The sequence below is a fragment of the Oryctolagus cuniculus genome, chromosome 6 (assembly GCF_051225735.1).
Source record: "Oryctolagus cuniculus isolate XC-2025 breed Fujian yellow rabbit chromosome 6, ASM5122573v1, whole genome shotgun sequence".
Taxonomy (NCBI): Eukaryota; Metazoa; Chordata; class Mammalia; order Lagomorpha; family Leporidae; genus Oryctolagus; species Oryctolagus cuniculus.
In genome coordinates, this window is record NC_142872.1 from 131654519 (window position 1) to 131672880 (window position 18362).

An 18362-nucleotide genomic window follows, 5' to 3' on the forward strand; every position below is an offset into this window, starting at 1 on the left:
CATCTGGAAAAGAATATAGGTGGAGTGTGCAGTAAACATTCTCTGCTCATATAATCATTTTATTCTCATTGTGTAATATTTTGTAAATAAACTCCAAGTATGGGAACAGGAAAGAAACTGGGCCAGGTGATTCCTCAACTGACAACTTTAATCTAGAGCCTACCCAATACACATTACAAGTGTATAGAAACAATACCCTTGGGCCAGCATTGTAGCACAGAGGGTTAAGCTGCTCCCTGCTATGCCAGCATCCCATATTAGAGCACCTGTACTAGCCTGGACAGCTCCACTTCAGATCCAGCTCCCTGCTAATGCTCCAGGAAAAGCAGCAGAAGACGGCCCAAGTGTTTGGGCCACTGCCACCCATGTGGGATACCTGGGTGGAGTTCCTGGCTCCTGGGTTTAGCCTGTCCCATCCCTGGCCATTGTGGTCATTTAGGAAGTGAACCAGTGGATAGAAGAGCTCTGTCTCTCTTGTCCCTCTGTCCACTCTACCTCTCAAATAAGTAATCTTAAAAAACAAAGAATCGATGCTCATTAAGAATCAAATAATAGATTCCCAGTGGCTCAAATTTAGGATAAGGTCCACAATCTCTGGCTTGGCACACAAGATATTTTGTAACTGTCTTAGTGTTACCTTTCAATACATTTTTCTCATTATTCTTCCATAAGCATCCTTAGATCCAACCATTCCAAACTACCCGCCATTATCTCAAAGCACAATCTATTTTCATGCTCCTGTTCTCTGCACTTGCGATTTCCTCTGGCTCCAATGTTCCCCTCTCCGGGTTCATCTACTCACCGATCCCTCCCACCTGGACCTACTTCTCTGTTTATATGTTGTCTAAGGGAACACTTGTTTACAAAGGAACCAAACTCAAAGTAGTATAATTGGTAAGAAACTTACTATAAAAATTAATAGCAAGCCTTCAGCAAGAATTTCTTGTGGTTTTTTAAAATTTAAAACTATCAGCTGACTTAGCAGGGCCCCAATCTCACTTGTAATGGAAAAGAAACTGTCCAGGCCAATCTTTTCAGCTGTAAAGTGTTTTTAAAGTAAGAAGGCCTTTTAAGGCTATTAAATAGTATTTTGTTGGAGATTATGGATTTGGGCTAAACACCTGCCCTGGGCTCAACAGACCAAAACAATATAGTTTAATCACAGTAACTGAGCTTTGGCTGGTTGTGGAAGGCCTGTGACCAATTAACTGGTTAGACAGTAAACAACTATTAAGCTATAAGCAATTGATTGGTTGATTGACTTTAGGCTCTAGCCAGTTAATTTATTTTCTATTTCTCACTTCTCATTTTTCTGTAAGCACTATCTGATCATGTTCCTGGTTGGAGTTCTTAGAGCCTGCTCAATTTGAATCATTTTGGCTTTGCTTTGCTCAGATAAACTCTAATAATGTAAGTGTTCTACAGAATTTTTCTCTTAGCAAGCCAAAGATCAAATCCAAGATGAATAGACCCTTTACCCAGTCAGAACCAAAAATGAGCACAGTGGAAATGAAGCCGACTACTTTCAGGGTGAATCAGAAAAAGCAACACAGTTTCTTCCTTGCTGCTGAACAGTTACCCTTGGAGGCCTGAGTCTCTGGGTGTTACATACCACTGCTCAATGCTGCTGCACTTCCGGGAAGCACAGCCACATGGAGACTCCACGGAGGGGTTCCCCACCTGAGCAGCCAGCCACAGCCTGCCTTCCCCGCCGGTCTCGTGAGTAGATACTTGCAGATAACTTAAGGCTCAAGCCTTGGTGTTACCCCTGTTTTTTTTAGTTTTCCCAGCCAAGGTCCTAGACATTCTGGAATAGAGGAAAACCTTCCCTGTTGTGTGCTGTCTGAAATCCTAACCCCGGAGAAGTTGTGAACGTGATGAAATGATTGTTTTAAGCTGCTAAATGTTGGTTTGTTCTACAGGGATAGCAGCGAGAACAATGTCCACTTGCTCTCAGTTGTCAAATTTGAGGACCTAAAAATTGCTCATAGCGTTCACTCTCCTCATTTCTGTAGGATTGGTGTGGCAACCCCTTTTTTGTCCCTGTTATGGATGATTTGCATTCCTTCTCTTAGGCTGAAGTCTAACTAGGGGTTTGTGAATTTTGTTCATTTCTTCCAGGAACTAGCTTTTGGCTTTGTTAATTTTCTCCATTGCCTGTATGTTTTGTTTTGTTTTGTTTTTTAACTAGGCTGATTTCTTATTTCTTACTTTGAGTTTGATGTGCTCGTCTTATCTGTCTTTGTATGGTGGAAACTTTGAACTTCAGTCTTTCTTCTTTTCCAATGTTGTCACATGCAGCTCTGGTTCCTGGCAAGCACAGCTTTGTGTGTCCCACAGCTTTGACAGGTTTATGCTGGTGCTCTTCCCATAGTCGATTCCCAGCTCAATTATATTTCAGTGAATTTTTGTTTTATCAAACACTGTAGTTTTGGGGAAGAAAAAGGGAAGTGATGTTAGAATAAACACAAACCCTGTGTTGTGGCATGCCTAAAGATTTTGTTAAATTTCTCTTAATGGCAGTTTATCTCATGGGGCAATTTAAAAAAGCATTTATGATAAAATAAGTTCAGAACCATAATGAAAGCAGTAGGGTATACCATTTTCTATCACATCAAGTCTACCATTAAAGGAGGGGGGGGGCTCAGTGAAGACAAATGAGGTGAGAACAGCTGCTCCTGCAGTGTAACTGCAACGTGCAGCACGTGCTTCCTTCATTCCCCAGTGAGTCCGCCATGTTTGAGCAGCCCCTTCAGTTGCAAGAGCACCTGTGCTTAGCTCCAACCAGGACTGTAGCAGAGACAGGGAGTTCAACAGTTGAGGAGCAAACAGTCACAGTTCCCCATTGGATTTTCTTTTTTGACCAGTTGCTACTAAATGTTGATAACATACATGGGGAAGAAGTATATTGATTATATTATTTTAAAAATGTCATTCTATAAAATTCGAGATCTTAAATCATATATCCAAGATCCATATGTGGTTGAGCATAGGAAGTTTGACATTTGTTTACTATTTATGGTTTGCTTCATGTATACTAAGTCATTTATTTCCATAATCCTGTACAGGGGGATCTCCTCTCCCTTTTAAATGAAGAACTAGAATTTCAGAGAGATTTTATAACCTTCTGATGGCAAATAATAACTGGCTTACTTAGGACCCTCACCTAGATCTTCTTTTACCAGATTTACCATATTCATTGCAATAGAGATTTATTTGTGAACTAGGCAATAGGTTTCCATTTCAATTGTATCGTCGTCCTTTGACTTTCCACTTTTATTGGAACCTAAATAGCAAAGTCATAACAGATGTGATCTATATGTGCTGCTATTTATTAATCAGTTTGGGTGTCATAAAAGCTAGTGATGGACAAGTGAGGACTGCTCTTCTTTTCAGGTTTGCACTTGAAAATTTGTATTGTTTCAGATTTGAGGCTCACAATCCTTGAAAGCTTACATTAACATAAATGGCTGGGTCAGTAAATATTTTCCTTATCACCAGTCAAAATAATTGCCTGTTGATGCTGAGATTTCTATTGATGTTGGCATTTTGAGACTGGTTCTCAAAAAATGGGTTTTGGGAATCTAAAAATCAAGAGAAGGAATGGATTCATTAGGAAAGAATTTTGTTGATTAAATGGACTCTAAAATTTTATAGTCTGTAAGCTGGTTTTTATCTTTCACAGTTTAAGGGTTCAAAACATTGAGGAAACTTCTGTGTCTGGATATGTGATTCTGAAGGAGCAATATTAAGGATTTTGAACTTCTCCCTTAGGATAATTGAAAGTCATTGAGGTTCTAAGCAAGATAGAGGCATCATAAATATTCCGGTATTTGTGAGAAATCTGACTATGGGTAGACAGTGAAGCTAATGTAGTGTAAGTAGCGTGGATGGATGGGGGAGCTCCAACATGTGTCTGTTACAGTGTCCACATGAGTAATAATGATGGGTCAGACATAGATCTTGGAAAAGAGTCTGAATCAAAGTAGGCATAAATAATTTAAGATTCAATAACACTTGGTGATTAAGATATAGAGTATTATAGAGGGAGGTGTCAAGAGTTGACTGCAAGTTCTCTGCCATATGGAACTGGGTAAGAAGTGGAGCCGTGAACTAGGGATCCCAGCAAGCAGAGCAGCCTCGGGTGCCAGGAGTGGGTATCATGAGCTCAGTAAGTGGAAAAGAATACATTGGTCTGTGCTGTGTTCTTTGCCTCCATAGGTCAAAAACATAGAAATACTCAGTGTGTATTCTTAAGAAGATCAAGGCACCCACACTGTTACTATTGAGATGGTAGTGTATGTTGGAATTCTGAATTGGGCATTGATAAAAGTTAGTTTTATTAAGATTAGATGACTCGTAACAGGTCAACTGAAAATTATACCCAATGGGCTTCCAGCCAAGCTTAACAAGGTGGGAAACTGACTCAGAAAAATGGCTGAGGTGGGAAGCAAGCTTCAGGACCACATAGCTAGGAAGCCCTTACTGTAAGACATTCATCCATTTGTCAACAATAATCCCTTACTACATTCCCACAAATCAGAAAGTGCTATACGCTGTGGCTAGCAGCTCCCCTTCTTGCATGCCTTTCTTGTCTCCAAGCCTTTTGATGGATTCTTTCTCACCCAGAGGAAAGGACAATTTCTAGCTTTTCCCAAGGACTCCATGGAGTCTGGCCCCTTGCTGTCAGCCCCTTTTCATGCACCACCATGTCACCTTTCACTCAGGTCACTTCACAAACATGGGCCTCCTTGACGGTCCTCGAGTTGGTCAAGCTTGTACCTTCCCCAGGGCCCTTGCCCTTACTACTTCCCCACTCAGAATGCTTCTCCTATGGTATGGCTTTCTCCCATGCCTACACATCATGTCCTTGCTCAAATGTTCCTCCTGTGAGTGGTCCTCATGGGTACTCACACCCCTTGTCTGCCTATTGATCCTCACATCCCCTCTCCAGCTGGTGGAGGTTGTGTCTTATCCCCTCCTGCTACCCACCCCAAGCTAGAATGTGAGCTCCCTTAGGACATGGATGCTATTAGGACATTGCTTACTATTGAGCTTCCCATGTGTACATCAACAACATGTACACAGTACGATCTTTTGAATGAGTGGGTAAATGGGTGAATTAATGGAAACTACAGTACAGGTACCAGGTAAACTGAGAGCCTGCTTATGTGCATGCTGATGACTAGAACGTTCTGTGTGTCTTGTGTATCACATAGAAATTTCACCTTTCACATATCATTCATTTTTTTATTTCCCTTTGAGTTCTAAGCTTCCTTGACTTAATTTTTGTGAGTACAAGAAAAGTTTGTCCTGAACCCGCTACTCATATATTTTATTTCTTCAGTGGCCCAGATTCTTTCCATGTACACTTTTCCCATCTCCAATATCTGTACCTTAGCATTTAAATAAAAATTCACCAACTCCTTTAGAGGAAATGGTCACTTGAAGAAGTGTCAGCTAGTTTGTGTAATTCTACTAAAAATCAGCAGATGGTGATATTGCAGCAACAGTCTGACGTGTAGGTTAGGTCTGCCTCGAGCAGTGCAACAGCATTGTCAGAGAAATGCTGAAGTTGTCCAGGTGTGATGTGTATCGCTTTCTGAGTTTTAGTCACTTCAGCCAAGCAAGGGAACAGCCTTGGTTGTGTCTCTTGTTCACACACACAATTGCTTAAGGTACAGGCTCGCAGGAAGCATGTGTGCCTTGGAGCAAGTACCTCATTTTCTCAGTTGTGGACTTGACTACTCCAGGGCCATCATTCTTAAAGAAAAATAGTGTCAATTCAGTTTGGGACTACTTCACAGTTTAGATTGGTTGTCATTTTTAAATGTCTGTTTAAATGGTCACTTTGACAACTTTAAAACTTTAATATTATGCCCTCTGTTGAAATTATTCTGTGTACAACCATAATGATAAAACTACTGTGGATATTTATAGTTTACACACTTCCTTCAAGTAGTTTTTTCATACAGATCTTCATAGTAACACTGGAGGAAGTGTACTATAAATAACTTTTTAAAAAGGTTTATTTACATATTTGAAAGGCAGAGTTATATATAGAGAGAGAGACAGAAAATGAGATCTTCCATCCATTGGTTCACTCCCTAAATGGTGTGGCAGCCAGGGCTGGGTCAAGCCAAAGCCAGGAGCTTCTTCCAGATCTCCCACATGGGTGCAAGAGACCACGCCCTTGGGCCGTCCTCTACACTGCCTTCCCAGGCACATTAGTAGGGAGCTGGATCAGAAGTGGAGCAGCAGGTCCTCAAACTGGCACCCTATAGGATGCCTGCACTACAGGCATCTTAACCCACTATATCACAATGCTGTCCCCTATAAGTAACTTTTAAAAATGGAAAATGTGGAACTTAGCCAGAAAATCCGGTCTCTTCAGGCAACAACACTGCCACGGTTAGAATAGCCCACAAAGTTCATGTTCTAGAAACTGAATCCCCAATGCAGCAGTGTTGGGAAATGTGGCCTAAAGAGAGGTGACCAGAGGGCCAAGGTTGTGGTGCAGTGGACAAAGATGCTGCCTCCCATGCTGGCATCTGATATGGATGCCGGTTTGTGTCTGCTGCATTTCCGATCCAGAAGCTATTGGCTTGGGAAAGCAGCAGAGGATAGCCCAAGTGCATGGGCCCCTGCCACCCATGTGGGAGATGGAGATGAAGTTCCTGGCTCCCAGCCTGGTGTAGCTCTGGCCCTTGCGGCCACGTGGGGAATAAACCAGTGGGTGGAAGATCTCTCTGTCACTCCCTCTCTCTGTAACTCTTTCAAGTGAATTGTTTTTTAAGAGATCATCAGGAGCTCTGCTCTCATGAGTGAATTAATGTCATTCAGGGGGTGAGTTAGTCCTGAAAATGAATTTGGGGCTCTCTTGCTTGCTCTCTCCTCATCTTGCTTTTTCACCTTTGGCCATGGATGGGGTAGTACATCAGCCCTTACTGGATATCATGCTCTTGAATATCCCAGCTTCCAGGATCATGAACCAAATAAACCTCTGTTTACATAAATACCCCACTGTCAGGTATTCTGTTACTGCAGCAGGAAATGGACTAAAACAAACTCACAAGTATGTATGAAGATGCTTGTAACTTTTCCATTCAAGTCCACAGATCATGTGGACAGGGGGAAATACAGTTACTGAAGACAGACAAAAGAAAATTTTTATCTTTCATTTCTTTCTAATTACTTAGCTTTGGGGAAAATGTTTGCCTTTTCTGATTCTTAGTTGCCTTGTTTGTAAAATAGCAGTAGGGAAAATCCTTGTTCAGAGTGGTTGTAAGTATGAATAACCCAAAGAACTATTACTCCATAAATTTTTGTCTTTTTCCACAAACATATCATGTATAATATTGTATGTTTAACCTAGGAATCACAAACTCACATTTAAACAACATGTGTGAGAAATCAGTGAGTTGGGAACTCTGTGCCGGGTTAGATAGACCTATTCAAGTAAGTTTAGAGGAGAAGAATTACTATGATTTAAGTTGCCTTCCTTGTTAGCAGAAGCTGGGGAAGGTAACTATGGGATATTCAAATTATCCTCGCCAGTCTGGAAAATCAAATGTCCGAAGTGGCTGAGCACTCAAAACAAGTGAAAAGGGACTTGCACCTCACCAGAGACATCACCGAGTTCCTACACTTCACTAGAATGCCAGGGCATCTTGCACAAGAGTCTAAAGTACCAAATGATCTTGTTATGAACTGAAAAACGTGAAAGGTGATCGACACTGAAAAGGTTTCAACAACGTCTTCCAGTGACATGTCTCAGTGCAGCACAAGTAAATGCTTCCAGTTCAAGTGTGAGGGGAAAATAAAGCAAAAATCTAAAAGTGAGTAGAAAGAGATTTGAATTCTGACATTGCACAGCAGTGAAGTCCCATCTACTCAATGAGCTCTGGGAGACCAGTTGTCTAATGGCACCTCACAGGTACTGAGGTTTAGCATGGTGTCTTCCAGTTATAGCAGTAGGTAACACACTTTGGAAATAGCCATGTTTTAAAAATATTGAGGATCATATGTGGTGAGTTGGATTTATTGGGGAATTCAGCTTAATGAAAATTTTTTTTCTGATGATAAATGTTTAATAGTTTATGATTTTTGGAAACAATACTTTCAACAATGTACCGCAGGCGTTTACCTCTAAAGCCTTCTGAATTCTTTCATTAATTTTCATATTAATCTAATATTTACTGAGTTCATTTCATATGTGGCACAGTAAGAATGCAAAAGAAGACTTGCATTTCTCTGCTATTAATAATCCCTCTTGGAGAAGAAAAGATACCAGTGCAGCTACAATTTATGCAAGGTTCTGCAGTATTTTTGTGTGCTTTGGGACAACTACTCAGAGGAAGCTGAAAGAGCACAAATTAGCCAACAAATCCCATTAGCCCTTACCTTCTCTTTCATAATTGATGTAACAAATGTGAAAATGTAAATGTAACAAATTGCAAATTTGGTTTAAAAGGAAATACACAAAGATGAATAAAATATTTCCCTAATGAAAAAATATGTAAATATGCATATTTTTCTAAGAGGTAGATCAAAGTTAGATGATAAATTTTTTTAACAAAGGTATGTGGGAATGCTAGTCCTTTGTACTGTATCTAAAGAAAATGTTTCAAATAGTTGCAATGCAGCTTTGGAAATGCATAGTTGGAATAATCAAAGCTCAATTTATTTCAATGAAACTAAGAATGGACATGAAAATATGTCCAAATTTGCCTTGTATTTTTTCCTCATTTTTTTCTACATTTAATTCGTGACTCCTTTATTTGTAAAGGGTTCAAAAAAACTCAAACACATTTGTTCATCAGTATTTAGAAATACACCATTCAGTGCTGACCCTGCTTCTTTGTTGGCTTTCCCTTTTCTTGATGTTCTTGCAGTTAGAGTTGCATTCTCTTGAACTCCATTTGTATAAATGCCGAAAACTAAAGGAGGATCAGGGAGCATTGTATAAACACAGAATCTGCATCACCAGGAGAGAATTAGTTGTGTGGGGAAAAATCATGGAAACAGTGAATCATCCAATGAGCGTTTCCACCAAAAAAGTTCTGAATTCTGAAATTAGGCCCTTATGCATGCATAATCCATAAACTAATGACAGGTGATGAGGTGCATGTGTGATACTAATGACCATCCTATTCAGACTTGGATAAACAGGCAATTCATTAGTAACATGCCAGGCACAGTTGTCATGCATATGCTTCCCTTAGTGGCCTTGATGATCTAACTGGGTATCACAGCCAGCTTTTCTATCTTTCATACAATTTAAGTGCCTTTTGCAAAGCTATCCAGTGGCTATACACTGAGGTTGGGATTTTAATTGTTTTGTGTGATACCAAGGCCAATGACCTTTCCCTAAATACTATGGAATTCCTTACAGTATCCAACTGCTTCCAAGTTGAATGCGAATACAAAAGAACTCTATTATATCTTAACTAGGGCTTCCTGTGCCCAGTATCAGCCTCTGGGGAAGGTGGAGAGTGGGGCGGTTGGGGGAGGGGATTGATTGGATTAGTTTGCCTTTCTATCTTTCTAATGTATCTCCCATCTTATTGCTATGAGGTATTCATATAACTTATGTTTCTGTTGAGTCGCTCACCACCTTATCTCTACTCCGTTCCTTTTTTACCCACCATATGTTCCACTTAATTTAATTCTCCTCACACCAACATTTTGGGTGCTGTGGCATTTTAAAGAGTAAGAAATTTGGGGACAAAGAGATCTTCTCTTTCTCTGAGAGATAGCTAGAACTGCTTGGTTTTGTATCTGTCTTTTTATGGATATTTGAACATTAAAATGAATTTTTAGGAAATTAACATTCCTCTTAATAAGGATGCACATTAAATAAAATTAATGTCAACTACTAAATGATGTTAATTGTGCACATTTTGAATGATAATTTTTCTAGTATCACCATTCTAGAACTCCGTTATTTGCTTTCTAAAGACTGTTAAAATTACATCTTGAGCTCATATGCAATACAGTGAGTGATATTTGCTAAGGTTTCAGTGTCTACACTTTTAAGCTTTTACAAATGCTTGGAAACTTGTGAGTGTCACACTGAGAGCAGAAGACCCAATTCTATGGCTATCTCATATGAGATGTTTTAATCATTTAGTGTTTTATTTGTTTTCTCTGATTACACTGAAGTCAAGAATTCTTATGTGTTTCATTCATGAAAACATGTTGCAATCCTAGAACAGTACTTGAGACATATTTGTTGGATAAATTAATGTCCCTTTTTTCCCTTAGCTATTTCCTAATATAATAGCTTATCAATGCCTTGTCGTCATGTCTTTTATCCTCTAGTAGTACATTAATTTGTCAATTATCTTTTTCAAATGTGGTTACCTTGGAAATATTATTTAAAATACATAGACCTAGTACAAATGTGATGTAAAAGCCTGCACAGGGAGTTTGTGTTTTGTTTACATTTAAAATTCTTTTCTATTGGAGGTTACAGTTCATAGAGTGGGAACACAATGAGACTAGAGCTATCAAAATAGATTTTGCCATCATGCTGCTACAACTTGGATGGTGGTCTTTGGCTTAAAAATTTAGGGACATTGTATCTATTTATTTATTTTAATTTGGAAACCATTTGAATATCTTTATCCAGTGGTACAGAAAAGGATGATGACAAAATGTTAGAAATCCTCTGTTTCCAAGAACACAACACCTGCTGATTGCCCTTCCGCTTTCTTATACTTTTAGGTTAGATAGCTTGGATAGTTTATTTATCATTTCAAGTGTGTGTTTAATAACAGGTCATGCTTCTTAGGAACACTTGGATCATTAGTGGAGAAATTAGTGAGTTTTATGATAATTTTATGTGGAAGTTCTACTTCACCTCACTAGCAGTCCTCCAATATTACAGGATTGTCATCTGACTTTTTGCAAAGCCCCTGTGGACCATAACTTTCCTCTAGCATAATATTCCTCTATTAATTAATAGGACAAGCCTCAGGTTAATGACCATCCATGCAAAATGTAAAATTCTTGATTTGAACTGAACTTATAGGGCATCTGAGTCTTGTATGCATTCTGCCTTTTCAGCTGTTCAATCATGCCATCAATGGAAGTTTATTCATTCATACAGTGTGACCTTTTGGGTCCTAAACCATTTACATCTAATGAAATGAATATAGTTCACAATTCTGACAAACTTAGTCATCTTTGGTTACTAGTTATTTACCGAAAGTTCTTTTACCAGTCTTTGTTTTAAAAATGAGGAAAGATCAATTCTGGATTTTTTTTTTTTTACATGTTAAACTTGCACAAAATTTGCTAATACAATTCAGCTTCAGTGAAAAATAACCTTAAAATTAAATTTATTTTACCTTGCTCCTTAGAAATTTCCATCTGAAAGAAGTTTAAAACATAAGAAGTAAAAGACTTGATGTCTTATTTTTTTAAATCCCATGCTTGGCTCTGTCAAAAATATCCCCTTTTAATCATGTCTTATAGTTCCTCTATTGTGCTCACTTCCTCTTTAAGATCTATTACAATTCAAAATAGAAGTCAAATTAAATTTAATGTGTAAAAGAAAATTCACAGTTCCCCAGGGTCCACTTTCAGATAGCTAATTAGGTTATGAACTTTGAACTAGGACAGTTATGCATCTTTCCCTGCAAACTTCAGTTACATTTCAGAAAAATTGCTTATTTTTTAGTGTTTCAAAGCTTTTTTACTTAAAATCCATTTTTAAATTACCCCTCCAGAGGGCAATCTGATCACGTCCATGGGCATCAACAGGATAAGAATTTGCAGAAGATGAAACAGATGAAATCAAACACTCTTAAATAACAGGTATGGCTCTATCTGTCTATCTATCTATCTATCTATCTCTATTTATCCATCTATTATAATTTCTTAATCTCCAAGAAAGACAATATAAACAGAGGATTTTACAATGGGATCACATAGAAATAAAAGAGGCTTTTTGTTAGGGTAGTAAAGAGAAGCTGAAAGATGGGGAAAAAATTTAAAAGAAAATGCTTTGTTCAAAATAATGCTAGAAGTCAGTTTCTCTGGGAAATCTTTGCTAATTCTCAAGCTCTGAATCAATGTCCTTAGATACTTCTGGAACCACTTGCTTTCCTCATACAATTGTGTTTTTCACATTGAATTGTTGCTGTTCATTATCTCTCACAGGCATGACAAGTTGCATGAGAGTCATCAGCTTTATATGCCCATGGCCTTTTCCTTTAAAGACTTATTTATTTATTTGAAAGGCAGAGTTACAGAGAGGGAGAATGAGCAAGTTATTCCATCCACAACTTCACTCCCCAATGGCTGCAATGGCTGGAGCTGAGTGGATTTGAAGCCAGGAAGGAGCCAGGCACCTCCCTGGGATTTCCCATGTGAATGCAGGAGCCCAAGCACCTGAGCCGTATTCTGCTGGTTTCCTAGGTTTTCAAATTTATTTCTCAGTTGGCAGAAAATTAAAAGTGGTTAGAAGTTCCAAAAAGGGCCAATATTGGCAGCATAGCAGGTAATGTTGCCAGTTGCAATGCCGGCACCCCATATGGGTACCAATGGGAGTTCTGACTGCTCCACTTCAGATTCAGCTCCTTGAAAATGGCCTAGGAAAAGTAGCAGAAGATGGCTCAATAATTTGGGCCCCTGCCACCAATATGAATCTATATGAACCTCCTGTATTTGGCCTGGCACAGTGCTGGCTGTTGTGGCCATCTGGAAAGTGAAGCAGTGTATATAAGAGCTTTCTCTTGTCTCTTCTCTCTATCTCTGTAGCTCTGTCTTTCTAAATAAATAAATCTAAACAACAGTTTTAAAATGATGAAACTATTCAAATCCAGAGAAAAATGAAATATAAAGATTCTGTTCTAATAATATCTGTTGATTAGTGGTAGTCCCAAGCTTGGACTTAAATAAATCCTGCCTAAAAGCAAGAAAATATCAATTTTGTATTTGTTAAATTCATAGACTCTGGTCAGAGATAGTCAATATCTCCAGTAGAAACTGGAGAAAAACACAAAAAGCAGAGCCACTTGCATGATTTGTCTCCACATGGAAGAGAAATTAAATATGTGGGTTTCTACTGTCTAAGTTATTATGACTTAGTAGTTTAGAGTTTACCTATGAGACGTAAAAAGACCCTTCCACAAGGAAAAGTCCAGGACTAGATGGCTTCCCTGCTGAATTCCAGCAAACATTTAATGAAGAACTAATACCAATTCTTCTCAAGCTATTCAAAACAATTGAAAGGGAGGGATTTCTCCCAAATTCTTTCTAAAAAGCCAGCATCACCTTATTCTCTAAACTTGAAAAAGATACAGCAGAGAAAGAGAACTATAGACCAATATCCCTCATGAACATAGATGCAAAAATCCTCAACAAAATATTAGCTAATTGAATTCAATAACACATCAGAAAGATTATTCACCTGGATCAACTGAGATTTATCCCTTATATGCAGGGATGGTTCAACTTATGCAGATCAGTAAATGTAATACATAACATTAACAAATTGAAAATAAAAACTATATTATCTCAATAGATGCAGAGAAAGCATTTGATAAAATATAACAACTTTCATGATAAAAATCATTAAGCAAATTGAATATACTAGGAACATTCCTCAACACAATCAAGGCAATTTATGACAAGCCCACAGCCAACTACAAAATTTTTAAATACCTTAGAATAAATTTGATCAAGGAGATGAAGGTTCTCTACAGTGAAAATTTTAAAAAAATTTAAAAGGAAATAAAGAAGACACACAAAAATGGAAGAATCTTTTATGTTCATGAACTGGTAGAATTAATATCATCAAAATGTCCAAACTACCAAAGATGATGTATAGATTCAATGTGATCTAGACCAAAAGACCAATGACATTCTTCTCAGATGTAGAAAAAAGAATTCAAGATATATTGCAGGGTGGTTACAATCAATTTGGGTATTGTGATGTCTCCAGCTTTGTTTCGTTGTTTAAGATTGCTTTAGCTACTTGGAGTATCTTGTGAATGTTGCTGATCTTATAAGTTCTTTCTCAGCCATGGCATTGTCTGAGTATACAAAGGCTATTGATTTTTGTGTCCTGAAATTTTACTGAACTCTTATGAATTTCAATAGTCTCTTACAGCCTGGTCATGGCACAGAAATAGATATGTGGACCAATGGGACAGAATAGAAACCCTAGAAATAGATTCACACATCTATAACCAGTTAATCTTTGACAAATGAGCTGAAATCATTCCCTAGAGAAAGCACAGTGTCTTCAGCAAATGGTGCTGAGAAAACCAGATCGCCACATGCAGAAGTATGAAACAAGACCCCTACATTAGGCCTTCTACAAAAATCAACTCAAAAGGGATCAGGGAGCTAAATTTATGACCAGATATCATCAAATTATAAGAGGAAAACATTGGGGAAACTCTGCATGACATTGGCAGAGGTAAAAACTTATTGATGAACACCCCAGAAGCACAAGCAACAAGAGCAAACATAAACAAATGGAATTACATCAAACCAAGAAGCTTCTTTACTGCAAAGAAAACATTCAACAAAATGAAGAGGCAACTGACAGAATAGGAGAAAATATTTGCAAAATTATGCAACTGATAAAGGATTAATATCCAGAATTTATAAAGAGCTCAATAAACTCAGTACAAGAGAACAAACAATCCAGTTAAGAAATGGGCAAAGGACTTGAACAGGCATTTTTCAAAGGATGAAAAGCCATCTTTGCTTTGGATGCAATAGCATAGCATTATGCTTAGTGAAATAAGCCAGTCCCAAAAAGACAAATATCATATTCTCTCTGATGTCTTTAATAGAGTATAAAAATGCAATTTATATTCCCAGAATTGACATATTGATTTGATTATTGTTTATAGCCCTTGTCTACACTGTTCAGGAATAGTGGTTTTTTTTCTTCTTACTATTTGTTGAATTGATTACTTAGTGGGGGTTAAGCTTATGATTATAAAGTGAACTGAAATTATGTCATTGTAAAAAGCAAAAGATAAAATGAAGGAGGAAGGAGGGTGGGAGTATGGATTGCAAGGAGGGTAGTGTGGAAAGTATCACTATGCCTATAAATATATATGCCTTATTGCAACTGTAAAATAACAAAGACCGGAAAGAGTCTTACAAGCAGCTGGAGTGGGGCACGGGAATGGAGGTGGTAAGAGGACACCTTACCCAAAGAGGAATCATTATTTTCATATAGCTGATGTCTCGCCAGCAACACTAGGATTCAGGAGATGCTGTGCTAATATCTGCAATATTCTTAAAAAACTTAAGTATATATATATAAAACATATATTTGTTCTCCTTACTTTTCTTATAAATAGAAAAAGTAAACAAATGCAAATCCTTTCTGAGAACATCCCAAAACCAAATGTAAAATCTCAAGTTCCTAAGAAATTTCAAACTTCAAACAAGTGTTCCATGCAACTTGATCTACAATTTAAAAAAAAAAAAAAAACTCAAATTAAAACTGTAGGTATTTAAATTTAAAGTAGCGAATTCAGAATATAAAAGTGAAACTTTAAAGAATCAAAGTGGATATTGAAAGTATGATCCATAAGTAGGAGATTGTCAAAAATAACTAGGATGCTTTAACAATATTCTGAAAAAGAATAAAAAATTAATGATGTTAGAGACTCGATAAATGAGTTTTTTGCAGATTAATGCAAGATGAAGAAAAAATTGCTGAACTAAAGATAACACTCAAGGAAACTACTTAGGATGCAGGGCACTGAGAAACACAGATGGAAAATATGAAAAGATAAAGTGAGAAGAAAGAAGATCTAATATGCATTTAATTATAGTTTTAGAAGGAAGGAAAGAGGGTTATGTTGAAGAAGCGAAATTTAAAGAGTGGCTCAATTTTCCAAAATCAGTGAAGGACTGCATTTTTCAGACAGAAAAGCTAACAAACACCAGGGGTAATAAAATACACTTTATACTACATGCCTTATTCCAGCTGTAGATATCAAAGACAGAAACAGTCTTAAAGCTGCAGGAGGGCGCAGGGACGGAGGTGGTAAGAGGATACATTACCCATAAGGGAATCATTATTTTCATATAGCTGATGTTTCAACAGCAACACTAGGATTCCAGGAGATGCTGTGCTAATATCTCCAATATTCTTAGGAAAAAAAATTCCCAATCTAGATTTTAAAAACAGTATAGCTAACATGCAAGAATAATAATGTAATGGAGGTTTTTCCAGGCCAAAGACAAAGAAAAATGGTCTGGAAGAAGCATCTTCGTTCAGCCTAAAATGGTAGAACTAATTCCTCTGCAAGTTCCTTCCCCTTCATTGACTCCACAGGAACTAGAGAGGGAAAAGAAGAAACTGAAGTAACATCTCGATTGACGTTTGGTCCTGGAAGGCTGGTAATAGCTGTGTGGATGCAGGGTAATTGTCTTGGTTTAGGATAGAATACAGCCAGTTGAGGTTGCTCTTTTTGTTTTGTTTTAAAGAGAAGACAGGGGAACTTCTTAGCTATTGCCCTGGGAAGTAACAGCTGACTCACACCTGCCTGTTTAAGACTTCTCATGCAGAAGTCATGTGCATGTGACATGCTCAGGAAGATGGGAAGAGGAGTGACTGTTGTTTTATAATTCAGGGAGTTCTCCACCTGCATTTCCTATTAGTGACTCATAACACGGTGAAGCAAACACACATGTAATCTAAGAAGCCAGGAGTGTGAGTATGGCTTAGCTGGAAACTCTGCAAAGCCATAAGGATGATGGTTAGTCCTGTGGTCTCATCTAAAGCTCATCTAGGGAATAATTGACTTTCAAGCTCACCATAGTCATTTATAGAATTCAGGGAGTAATAGGCCAGCACCACGGCTCACTAGGCTAATCCTCCGCCTTGCGGCGCCGGCACACCGGGTTCTAGTCCCAGTCGGGGCGCCAGATTCTGTCCCGGTTGCCCCCCTTCCAGGCCAGCTCTCTGCTGTGGCCAGGGAGTGCAGTGGAGGATGGCCCAGGTGCTTGGGCCCTGCACCCCATGGGAGACCAGGATAAGTACCTGGCTCCTGCCATCGGATCAGTGCAGTGCGCCAGCCGCAGCGCGCTGGCCGCGCCGGCCATTGGAGGGTGAACCAACGGCAAAGGAAGACCTTTCTCTCTGTCTCTCTCTCTCACTGTCCACTCTGCCTGTCAAAAAAAAAAAAAAAAAAAAAAAAAATTCAGGGAGTAATGGTTATAGGAGTGAGGGCTTTAATTTCCTTCTGCTTTGTCAGCCAGAGTCCCGCTCAGCCACTAGATGTCTCCTGCAGTTCCTTGCTGAATGTGGTTACAAAGTGGTGCCTGACTCCTTACAGATGGCTGAGGAAAGAAATTCCAGCAAGACGATTGCTGTTTGTGTGTCTATAGTCACATACACACAATCACACACATCCTGTCCCACTTGCTTTTTCTATTTGTTATAAGCAAGTTACCTTCCATGTCCATACTCAAGAAGAGGAACTACACAGGGGTCAGTCACAGAAAGGAGAGCACCCTAGCACTGGGGTATGTGGAGTTCACGGGTTCTTCAGGCCATCTCTCCCCTGACACCCTCTGAGCTCCTTGGCACTGGTGTTTGACTTTTTTCTATGTATTACTTGACAGATTAGCTGATCGTTTTATGGAAAAACAAGCTCAGAGGCCGGCACTGCGGCTCATTTGGCTAATCCTCTGCCTGCGGCACCGGCACCCCGGGTTCTAGTCCCGGTGGGGGCGCCAGATTCTGTCTCAGTTGCTCCTCTTCCAGTCCGACTCTCTACTGTGGCCCGGCAGTGCAGTGGAGGATGGCCCAAGTGCTTGGGCCCTGCACCCGCATGGGAGACCAGGAGGAAGCACCTGGCTCCTGGCTTCAGATCGGTGCAGTGTGCCAGCCGTGGCGGCCATTTGGGGGGTGAACCAACGGAAAAAGGAAGATCTTTCTCTCTGTCTCTTTCTCTCTCACTGTCTACTCTGCCTGTCAAAAAAAAAAAAAAAAAAAAGGAAAGAAAAACGAGCTCAGAGTCCAAAATCACAAGACAGCCATGGGACATAATCATTCCAAATGATTTTAGTGATCTGGTATTTGCATTAGCAATATTGGTCCACTGACTCATGCTACGTACATGACAATGTAGCCTTCTTCCCCCATGCTGTGATCACTATTACGAAATCGTGATGTTCTGATATTAATATCTCTGTTTTCAAGAAACATAGTATATATGTGTATGCATATAATTTCTACATTTTATATACATATATAAATTATATACATATGTATATAATTTCTACATTTGAAGTGAATGTGGCAAAATGTTTAAAAAATGTTAAATTTTAAAGTTAAAACACAAATTTTTTAAAAGGTTTATTTATTTGAA

At 38.7% G+C, this 18362-nt stretch overlaps 1 protein-coding gene across 1 annotated transcript in view; it reads left to right on the plus strand.

Annotated features, from left to right (window-relative positions):
* The first annotated feature begins 1552 nt into the window (after positions 1-1552).
* Positions 1553-18362, plus strand: part of OXR1 (oxidation resistance 1) — a 796801-nt gene continuing 779991 nt past the window's right edge. Inside the window, exon 1 of the mRNA XM_070075402.2 lies at positions 1553-1719. The gene's annotated coding sequence lies outside the window, so the exon portion shown is untranslated. The remainder of the gene's footprint in view (positions 1720-18362) is intronic.